The following is a 12,665-nucleotide window of genomic DNA, read 5'->3' as shown; positions in this document are numbered from 1 at the left end:
TGCTTATCGTTCAGTATAGCGGGGTTGGAAAGTATAGAATTAGGGAAACTAGTTTCAACTACATTTATTGATTAACTGTGCATTTTCTTGTGCTGTTATAACAATAAAGAAGAAAATTAGTCAATAGGAATCAATAGCACATGGGTTTACTTAGTTCCTTTCTATAGTTCAGATGTAAGATATACCGCACACAATCAATTATCGCAAATCGAAGATCAAGGTATGAATCATTGGAAACATACGAGGCATGTATTTTTGTATATAAAATGTTTTTCAATTAAATTATTAAAAGGCTGCAATTTAATATTAAAATCTTTATTACCTAAGTTGGCTCTGATGAAAAGAGATAGAGAAAAACAGAATTGACCTCATTTCTTTTCTCCATTTTATTTCAAATTCACTTAAGAATTTAAAAGATTTTATACTTGTCCTAATAAATTGGCATTGCAAAGAATGTTACTGTTTCCTGAAAGCGTTATTGCAGAATGGGGTTTCAAATAAAAAAAAAAACAAACTGCATATTTAAGATTTACAATTATTTATTATCAATAAAAAGTAAGATATTGCAGATTGCCTGTTATTAGAAATAGTTTTAGAATATAAACAAATAGTTTATTTTTCACAATAATATTATCATAAAAAAACTGAAAATGTTGCATAAAACTCTAATTATTAAATTATTTAATCTGACATATTATTTAATGACCTTTTTTTTGTAAAAAAAATTAACACTCAAGAATTTTGTAATTCGCTTTGTTTGTAGAAGCTGCAGCAGTGTTATTTTGTTTCATATAACGTATCCCAAAAATATATCTTATAATATGATTCTTATCCAATTTACATCAAAGCAAAAGAATAGTGAACTGATTATTATTTTGTTCACGGAAAACTAATATTTACAATAAAAATGTCTCATGACAAAGGGCTTCAGAAGAGCCTTGGTACGTCTTGAACCACAAACAATTCAACTTAGTTTAGGACTACAATTCCTTGGCTATCTTGAACTCGGTGTTGCTGATGAAAGTACATTCTACACACGACTTAAATAATTGGAGAAATTAAGTGACAAATTTAAATCCAAGTAAAGTCAAAATTAATTCTTTGATAAACTAAAAATGAAGACTGGCAAACCCATTAAAACGCATATAACATAATTATTTTTTAAGCTTGTAATAAGAACTGATTGTTTTCATTTTAGACCTTTTTATGATCAAATAATAGAATGGACTTTAGTGACCTACAATATTCATCTGTTAATCAGATTGCATGTTTTTGGAAGGTAGCTTTGTCTCATGTTTATTACCTCATTTTTTATTTCTGGTTCTTTTTTGTTCAATACTTGTTAATAATGAGTTACCAGTCCACTGTCCATCATAGTTGGAGAAATTTGCATAATTATTATTTACCTTTTTGCCGTGTCTAAGGTCAATAAATTCTAATTCAATTAATTTGTACAGGGTTCATTTATTATCTACTGTTTAAACGCATTTAGTTTGAATTATTTAAATGTTTTATCAAACAATCTTAGTTTAATATTGAACTCCATCTCTAAAACAATTAATACGTAAAATTATATATTTCTTAATCTATCTAAACATATAAATTAATCTACTTCACTCAGGCTTGTGGTCCGTTCTTTGAAAAAATGTGTGTTTAGCTACAATTGTGTGTGTATTATTTCACAAAAGTTTCAGATACGAAGGAAATATCTTAGAATAATACCAAAGAAATATGTATTGGTATTCAATTACTTTGAAAAGTAGCTTCCCCTTTCAACAAATAATTTATGGGTCAAGTTCTTACAACTGCAGAGTGTCCTATTCAGAGTTTCTCGTGACAGCTATTGAGTTACTCCCTGCTACACTTTGTAATAAAGGTATAGGCTGCTACCATTTTAAACGATTTTGAACGAAAACCCATATAAATATTATCACAAAACCATTCAACATCACAATAAACCATAACTATCCTTTTAGAACATTATTTTTTGTCATATAAAATAAAAGAGACTGTGATTATCAATGCATTTGAATATAACAGTTTTGGTAATATTATTGTGGAGTAACTGCCGTTCTCTTTTTGGCAATTTATTTTAACTATTACAATACAATTGCTCTTATATTTTCCTAAATTTTAAGATTAGATTTTAATTATCAGATAGCACTTCTAAAGGAAAACGTCAACCAAACAGTATATTTAACCTCCTTTATAAAAAAATATTCCCATCCAAAGAATTTGTAAAATATTTATCCACATATGTAAGAATATGTAGTAGGTAAAAAGAAAAAAATATATATTTTAAAAAGGATGGAAAACAGATCCAAATTTTATTTAGGAGATATAAAATATAAATATGCAAAACAATGAATTAGGGTACACGTTCTGCATCGGAAAGGTCCATGTCTTGGGAGCCATGTCTTAACTTTACACACACAAAAATTAAAATACACCGTACGATTGTCTTGTATTGGATTTATAAAAAACATTAAATTTAATTTCATTTAGTTTTTAATGTGCATATTTACAGTGTTCATGTACAGCTTATGATAAGGACAGTAGCTGCGCGTTAGTGACTAGTCTAGAAAAAAAGAAGAAAAAAACACATTAACCTATGATATCTTTATGCTCTACTTGGATAAAACATGTATTTTTTCAATTACTTGAGAATTTTATTTATCTAAAGAAATAATGTTCCATAGTCCTCCGTCTCATGTATAATAGTGCGACAGTTAGTGGTTAGATACGGAAAACATATGCCTAATATTTGATATTTATATGACAAGCCTTATTTTTTACTGAATCATAATTGCCGTATTCATGCAAAGTGTTGTTCTTTTGGTTTAACGACTCTCAATAACCAAGTATTGGAGGTGATCCGCATTCCCTACATTTAATTTGATAAACAACACAATCACAGAAACATTGGCTCCGAATCAACAATCAATCTGTTACTCTTATCTTGTTAACTTGCTCAGAACCTCTTACCTTTGTAGAGGATGGCCAATACACTGAGAAAAGTCATTGTGTAATTTAGAGCGTTACTAAAACCAATCAATCCGTTGTTGGACAATTTTAAGGGTCACATTGATTTACCATAAGAAGATATTTTTTCATTCAAATTTAATAATATCAGGAATATTTTTCTATCGAAGTTTTTGTTTATAAAAGGTTATTACAGCTACTGATAGTAACGTGACCTCGATAGTAACTTGACTATTTTGTTAAGTTTTAGTAAACTTGTTATTTTTACTTAACACAAATGTATAATTTTACTTTTAAATTGTCACCGAATAGTGCGAGTTTTTGTTCTGAAACGCATTGTTGATAAAGATAGCCGGAGTGCGGGTGGTAGAATATGTTAATTCCAATACTGATGCAGATTTACAGCAATAGTCGTTACGTAATAAGTAGGAAGAATATGTTGGAAATTAGCATTTTAATCCAAATTACTAACCACCTACGTAAAGGAATTTAGTATAATAGAATAAATGATTTAAACTTATTTCCCTATTTCGGTCCTAATTCATTTTAAAACATTTAACTATCTTAAAATTGACTTGTTGTTCCGTATGACAAAACATTAAAATATATTGTTTAGTAGAAAGTTAAGGAGGCCGGTCCTGAACATTAACGTGCCAAGTGACACCTAGTGTCAAACCTTATCAGTTTCTGCTATCTTTCCACTTAGAATAAATATCATACTCATTCTAATGCCAAATCTGAATAATTATACTCTTATTTAATAAAACCACTCACTATAATTTGTAGTAAACTTTGAAAAATACTTAGAAACTGGACTAACAAAACTAAGTTACAAGAACATGTTTCACAGCTTCCAAGTACAACCTCTAGTGAAATTAAATGTTCAGCTATTTATATGTCATAAAATTACTTGATTATGTTCAAAATGCCTTAGTTTGATCGCATGATGTGTTATTAAAACAGCCTTATACTTAGCTTTAAATCCTATACTCTTATATGAGCAATGTTTGCTTTTATGTGTGTTTGCTTACACAAAGATCTCAAAAATGCTTCAAAATTTTATATATAATTTATTTATGGCATAAAATCGTGTTTGACAACTAAAAAAATAAAAATAAAATTCACATTGGCCTTATTATTTGCTAAGTATCCCTTTTGGTTTGAACAACATGACAAGGAAAAGGTAAACAAAATACTTATAACACGTGTTTATAATACCCAATTCACAGTATACTAGCAAATTACAATATATAGTACAAAGGGAAAACCATCTGTCACTACTATTGAGCAAAGATTACACTAAAGATTACTCAATATAGGGGAAAATAGCTCCCGTTCAAATACTGGATTATGTTACTTTGCTCTTTTCTATTAAAACGTAATCCCCCAATTACTGAGGCAATTGTTTGCAAACTTTAGTTTGGCAGTGAAATACATATTTAATAATATTATATTTATTTGATGTAAATTAGAATTGGAACAACAATTTTAAATCAGATTTTTTATTAACCAAACAAACTGTCAAAACTACGTTTATGCAAATATGTATAGGCGATTATAAACGACTGATCTGTCATCGACTGTAAAATGGTTGTGTTATGCCGGGTTAAAATTTCCATCATAATAAATTGAAATTCCACTACAACTTAAATAATAAAAGTAAAAATTAGTTATAAATGAAACGTGAGTCAATTCAACAGATCTTCAATTCTAGATACCTTGTTACATCTCGGATCTTCTATTTTAGATACCTTGTTACACCTCGGATCTCCTATTTTAGATACCTTGTTACACATCGGATCTCCTATTTTAGATACCGTGTTACATCTCGTATCTCCTATTCTAGATACCTTGTTACACCTCGGATCTTCTATTTTAGATACCTTGTTACACCTCGGATCTCCTATTTTAGATACCTTGTTACACCTCGGATCTCCTATTCTAGATACCTTGTTACACCTCGGATCTCTTATTTTAGATACCTTGTTACACCTCGGATCTCCTATTCTAGATACCTTGTTACACCTCGGATCTTTTATTTTAGGTACCTTGTTACATCTCGGATCTTCAATTCTGGATACCTTGTTACACCTCGGATCTTCAATTCTGGATACCTTGTTACACCTCGGATCTTCTATTCTAGACACCTTGCTGCACCTCCGATCTTCTATTCTAGATACCTTGTTACAACCCGGATGTTACTTAAGGAGTCTTCCGTATATATTTGTTCATAACAACAATATTGGAAGTTTTTACACTTTTCATTATTGATTAGTCCAAACACGTCTTATTACTATGTAACTTTGGCCTTTTCCTCGATATCATCATAATACGTTAGTAAGCCAAATGACACCGGTGCTCATAGAATAAGCTTCTTTAATTAGTTGTTCAGCACCGTTAGTATTATTATCCGGGTCGGTATTGATAAATTAAACCTAAACTGTTAAGACACCTGCATACAAATTGTATGATGAAAGGGGTGACATGGCCAAACACACTAGACAGTGGGTATAGCTAGCAACATGTTGTATATCTCTGTATTGAATATGTTGTATAGTTAAATCAGCATAATCCTATGTAGAACTACGCGGCTGGAATCTAACATGGCTTGATTCTCCCAATAATCGGGTCCAAATACAAAGCCATATTAACTAATTACCGGGCATGACTAATATGTTGCCAAGTCTTGCAATAGGTCATGCACATTTTTGCAGTAAGTTACAATAGTTTACGTACACAATTCTCTATATCCTTATATTCATCCTTTAGTAGAACACTAAATATCGGTAGTGAGTACAAAAATAAAACTACTATAAACTGTTTCTAGATGAAAAATACAGATAAAAGTAGATAAAATTATTTGAAATTTAGATATACATATATACTTTATAGTATATGTAAATGCCTAAGAAGTATCCAATAAACACGTTTAACTTGATATTTTTAATAGCTAGTAATAAAAACTTTGAAATTCGAATACGAAGGCATTTACTATACATACTATAATGTACGATACTAACCTTTATACGTTTCTTAGCAGTTTTGAACCTGCTCTGAAAATATTTATAAAAATGAACTTCTACATTGTTATGTAAATAAATAAATAAATAAAGATAACATACCTGACACGAAAGACAAAGTTAAAAGAACAAGGTGATTTGAGACGCACTATAGACTTTCTGTAGACGACTCCTCAGGGGACAATATGTTGTGTTCCGATTGATAGCAGTATTTGTTGAAACGTAAAATTATGAACAAACAAAAAAATACTTTTAACCTTACAAGCATTGGCAAGTAAAACAAAAACTGAATTATTGGCATAGGTTTTGTTTTGTAACAAAACATTGAACATTTTTAGAAGTTGCGATCTTTAGGGAATTTAACTATATTTGTATGCTAAACGTTGATACAATAGGTGTAACAATAGTGTTGTGACCCATTGTTTCAAACTAGATTTTTACGCTGAGTACGATGCTGCAATCCGTTTTTACAAATCTTGATCCTTTCTAAAGTATAGTTATTTGTGTAACTAGTGGTGAAAGTGGCACTTTGCTGCACAAGAGAGCAATGTTTACGCACGAGCCGCAGGCGAATGCGGAATGATCTCGAGTGCAGCAAAGACCTTTTTCACTCGTGTTACACATTATATTTTTCCTACAGTCACTATAAAGCATATAAATAATTAGTCTTTCAAACACTATACAACAACACTTTCAACGGTTCAGCTGGCAACACAAATGGTGCCCTAGAGAAAATAGTACCCGCGGTCCGTATCACTCCGCTATTTTTCCTCGGCAAGAAATGTGCTCCGCGTTTCGAGAATATAGTTCCGTATGTTTTTGTAATTTGAAGTGGTTTCCGCGCCTAAATAAATGCTTTAAAGGTATTTTCTTGTTTATTAAGATCGTAGGAATGTTTTAAAAACGTTTAAAAGAAAAGTTCAGAAATACCGAACTATAAACACGAAATGACAGGTTAAATCGTAGTTATAATAGTCAATCAGCTGCTCATAGTATTATTATTAAGTGTTGCCAACCTATTTCCAAGCGTACACGGATTACGAGCATAATAGAACCACGCTGTTTTGTGTTGTTTCGTTGGAATCATGATGCGCGGCAAAGTATAAACCGTACGACAAAGTATAAACCGTACAGCAAAGTATATATATGCAGCAATTAGCAGCTTTCTGTACTATAAATAGTACAAGGAAGCCAACTTTGTCGGGTGACTGTAGGAAAAAATTATTGTAGTAGTTCATCAAGAAAGCTTGATAACAAAAACCTGATTGCGTTATTAAGTTCAGCATAAAAAAGTAATTCAAAATTATGGGTCACAACACCATCTTCATATTACAAATAATCTATATCATTTCAAAATGGCGGATTCAAGATGGCGGCCGATCGCTCATAACCAAGTGTAAATAGGTTGACAATGACTGGTGATGTATACTTATCTTTAACTAGCACTATTTTGCAATTATGGTCTTAGTTTGTAAATGCACAATGTTAAAATAGGTTAAAAATACAGTTTTAAAAAGTTCTCATAACTTTAGAATAGATCAAAAACGGAGTTTAAAAACGGTGGTCAATGTTCAAAATGGGCAATGGAGTTTAAAAACGGATTGCAGCATCGTATTCAGCGTAAAATCTCGTTTGAAACGATGGGTCACAACCCTACCTTTACATTTGGAAAAAAACCTTTGTATCCAATATGGTGGATCCAAGATGGCGGCCAAAGATTTTTACCCAGTCAAAATGAAGTACTCACTACTCTACAATGATCTGACGTGGTCCGAATTTAATATCTTAAGAAAAGTTGAAGAAAGTTGGGAGGAACTCATTTAAAACTCACCCTATATGTCTGTTAGCACGATAACTCGAGCATAAATCATCCGATTTTTATGAAATTTGGTACAAACGTGTATACCTACATTTATTCGATCGAGTTCACGAACCAGCACGATCAGACTATGGGAACGGTGGTTTATGGGGAGGGGGGGGGGGGGTTTGGGGTAACAAGTAATTTAATAAGAACAAACAAATAATGTTGTATATTCAAGCGTTGTTTTGCGCCTCATCGTTACGGAGAAAATTCACACAAAATTTCTATTTAAAATTTCCATGTTATTCTTACGGAGAATTAGAAACTGTTGTAGTTTGCTTTTTTATGAACGTATTTAGATCACATTTAGAAAATACATTTATTTTATCCTTACTAAACTATTAACATGTTACAAAAAAAAACATGTTTTTTCCTTCCTGTTGCTGCAAACCTAAGTACTCGTTAAAAGAATCAAGAATCAAGAATCTTTATTGCCTTTGATCCATACATATACAGACATTGCCATAGTCAATAAATTAAATAAATAAATACATTACATTCTAACAATAATTACAAATACTTACAAATGTTAAATTAACAGTAACGGTACATAGAGGTGGTGAACAATAATAACAATAACAGTCAATAACATGAATTAAATCTCAAAATCAATAGTAACAGGACATGATAAAAAATCTTCTATTTTATAAAGAGGATTGGCAATAAGCCACTCAGATATTTTAATTTTAAATTGTTTCATAGTCACAAATCGGGCAGTGTCAGGCAGTTTATTGAAAAATCTCACGTAGTTAATTTTAAAGCAGTTTCCTGTTTTTGCTAAGCGGTGCTGGGGAAGGTCAAATTTGTTTTTTCCTCTTGTGTTGTGGCTATGGAATGTTTTTCTATTATTAAAATCTGTAATATGTAGTTTGGTATAAATGAGAATGTGGTAAATGTAAAGATTAATAACAGTCATTACTTTGAGTTTTATAAAAAGTTGTTTGCAATGTTCAGCGTCACTTGTTCTAAAAATTGTTTTAATGATATTTTTCTGTATTGTAAGTATGTCATACTTAAAACCTGAATGACCCCAAAGAGTAATCCCATACGAAAGATGGGACTGACAAAAAGCATAGTAAGCCACCCTTAGATATTCAAAACTCACAAAATCCCTCAGCTTCCACATGAGATAAGAAACTCTTAAAATTTTTCTGTTCACATACTCAACATGAGACTTCCAATTCAATTTGTTGTCAATAAAAAATCCCAGCAATTTAACAGTTTGATAATCTTCAACATGAGCCAAACTAAGCAACAAACTTTAAGTTTTCTCCCTGTTACATAGCAACTTATTCGAAGAGAACCAATTTTGAGCTGTGTTGAAGACACTACTTATTTGTTCCTCAAGACACATTAAGTTCCTGTGTGAAGATAGTAAGGTTGTGTCATCTGCATATATGACAACCTTAGAGGCAACGTTAGATGGAAGGTCATTAATGAAAACAGTGAATAAAAATGGCCCAAGAACAGAACCTTGCGGAACACCGGTATTGTTGGTTAGTATTGAAGACTGACATCCATTTGCAGAAACATATTGGGTTCGATTGGAAAGATATGATTGCAGCAACTGAAGGGAGCTCTCTGAGATACAATATCGAAGTTTGTTTAAAATGATTTTATGATTGACGCAATCAAAAGCCTTGCTTAAGTCGCAAAGCTTAAGAGAGATTGACTCTTTATTTTCAAAAGACACTAGGACTTCATTAACTAGACTAGAAACGGCAGACGTTGTAGATTTTTTGCCCTAAAACCATGTTGACAATCACTGAGAAGACCATTAATTCAAAGTGTTTGACAAGTTGAGAATGAATAAGAGATTCAAAGACTTTCAAAAATATTGGTACAATGGATACTGGACGATAATTCTGAGGTAGAGACCTGTCACCTTTTTTGTACACAGGTACTACTTTTGAAATTTTCAATAAATCAGGAAAATACCCATGAACTAAACATTGATTTAAGACAAACGTCAACGGTTCGGAAATATAATTAATCGATGCTTTGAGTAAGTAATTAGAAATCCAATAAAAATCCGTACTCCTGGAATTTGAAATTTTAAAAACAGTTTTAATGACCTCCTCTGCTGTTACTGCTGCCCAATGAAACACAGGTGCATTGTGTCGTGATGACTTAACTAGATCTTGTGCCAAGGTGTTAGTATCAGGTATGTTCTTTTGTATGTCAGAGACTGACTCAACAAAAAAAATGATTTAACTGATTTGGATTGAGCGTAATTTTTCTTGTAGATGTGGTGGGTTGAGTTTCTTTAGATATTACCTCCCAAGCAGCCTTACATTTGTTCTTTGAATTTTCAATAAAATCAGAATATGCTTGTCTCTTTGTTTATTTATCTTAGCTTTGTACTGTCTTTTAAAAAACAAATAAGAATTATATGCTGCCTCAGTCTGGCCCGATTTGTCCCTTTCCATGCTCCTGTAAAGATTGTAATAGCCTAACATTAAATCTTTAGCCTTTTTAAGTTCATCATTAAACCAATTAATTTTCTTTTTAACAACTAATTCCTTACGTTCTACTAAAAGGTGAACAATAATGCCAAATATGTACATATCTATTGAAAAAATGTTCTATTATGTTATTCATATACAACCCAACCATGTCCCAGGTTTCACACTCAAGCAATTGATTGAAAAGTGTGATCCGATTTTCATTTTGCTTGCGCACCAGCTTTGTGACTGGGTCACAATTGTTATTCAAATTATTGACCTTAAAGTTTAAAACGGGCGGTTCATGATCAGAAAGGCAGTACTTAAGTAACTTTACATCAAACAAAGACTCTGAAAAATTTACGAAAATATTGTCAAGACAAAAGTTTTTTTCGAGTTGGCTGTTTATTAGTTGCAACTAAGTTTAGCGACCTCATGACGTTGTTGAAAGTTACTGTTGTAGGGTAGCAGTCTTTTAAAAGATTAATATTAAAATCACCACAAACAATAATTTTATTTGCAAATTTGTGTAGTTTCTTCACAGCCCTGTCAAAATTATCAAAAGATATTCTAAAGTCTCCATTTAGAGGCCTATACAAAGATAAAATACAAGTGCCATTGACCATTACTGCAGTTAACTCAATATTTTGCTCTGAACAGCATTCACTTAAATCAACTTCTTTAAAATGAATGGACGTTCTTATAAATATGCCAGCACCCCCGTTTTTTGAAAATTTCCCACTAAATATTCCTGCATTTACAAACCCATATGGAGTGAACAAAGAAATTTGTGATTCGATTTCGATAAACAAATGCTATTTAAATAGGGAATAAATGTGATATTTTTAAGGAAACAAGATTTAGTGTAAATCCAATCAGGCAAATGTAAATTCACTTAGTCTGCAGGTTCGCTGTGGTGGGGGTATTTTTTATATATTGTAATTAGTTATTGGTGTTTTTTAGACAGTATCAGGTTTGTATATATTTTGTAATGCCATCCACGTAAATACAAAGTTTATTAAACTGTTGTATTAATATTAATTGGACTTAAATGAACTCTTCATTATCACAATATGATAATGTAATGGGGAAAACATCGGCCCTTTCAAACGACATTAGTAAAAGTCTGTCATGTTCTATTAAAAGCAGCTTTCACTAAGCTGGTTCTGATGAAAAGAGGTGGAGCGTAAACAGAATTAACCTCCCTTCACATTGATGTTTTACCTAAAACCAATTGAGCCAGTTCATAACGTTTTGAATTGTAACTGCCTCGGAAAGATTTTTTTTAAAGATTGGAGACAAATGTTTCAAGTTTGGTAAAGTTGTAGGAATGTAATGTCAGATTTTAATTTTGTACTATTAGAAAATACAGAAACATGGGAAATTGGGTAGTCCTGACGATAATCAATTTTCCGTACAGTATAGTTTTGCACAATGTCAGATAACAGGAGAACCGATTTCATATTATGAAAACTGGGTAATTTTTTTAGACAATTCCTGTTACTGGTGAAGGGCTCCAGCATCCGCACGATGAACAAGTACTTCTAAGTAAACTGTGGTTATTTGGAAACCATCTAACTTTTCATGTAGCCAATTTTAAATTTATTTATTGCTAATAGACTGACAAAAGTTTTACAGTTGAATTAAATTGTAAGAAGCAAATTATGACTAAATAACCTGTGGTAATAGTCGAGAAGAAATACTGGAAATAGATAAATTAACTAGAAGAAATAAATAAGAAAAGATAATGCGAAGACTTGGACATTGGACTTTGCAGTAGTCCTGCTATAGACTTAAATACTAAGGTAAAGTCAGGATAGGTGTTCTTTCTCCCCATAAGTGAAGTGTAACTTTTTGGTATAAAGAAACTAGCCTCGTACGCCTACGAAATGCCTATGAAATTGACGATGCTAGGGAGGGCGGCCCGTGGCATGAGAGGTCGGTTTAGTAGGTGTTATCTAATGTAATAAAACACACACACACACACACACAAGAGCTGCAAAGTGGAGAAATTAAAAAACCTGCTTGCCAGTTCCTCATTATATTTTTTTCTTAAGTAGAACGTTGTTTGATTTTCCGTGCCTCCCTTATAGATTGATAACCCCCCCCCCTCCCCCGCCACGACTTAAGTTAGCAGATTTTTACTAAAAGTGAGTGATTTATTTCTTGAAACCGAAATGAATACGATAAAGACAAGAAACAAGTTACAGGATAAATATTAAAAAATAAACGAGATAGGTGTTGTAAATATAATTTTATTTATTAATTATTTTAGTTAAATACATTTTAGAAAATGTTTAAAACTGTATACAACAGTAGAATAGCAATAGTCAAGATATATTGAAACTCTTATTGTTA

This window comes from Macrosteles quadrilineatus, unplaced genomic scaffold, assembly GCF_028750875.1.
Source record: "Macrosteles quadrilineatus isolate MER2022 unplaced genomic scaffold, UCM_ALF_1.0 Scaffold_1__1_contigs__length_201487025, whole genome shotgun sequence".
NCBI lineage: Eukaryota > Metazoa > Arthropoda > Insecta > Hemiptera > Cicadellidae > Macrosteles > Macrosteles quadrilineatus.
Note: the sequence above shows the minus strand (reverse complement) of the source record.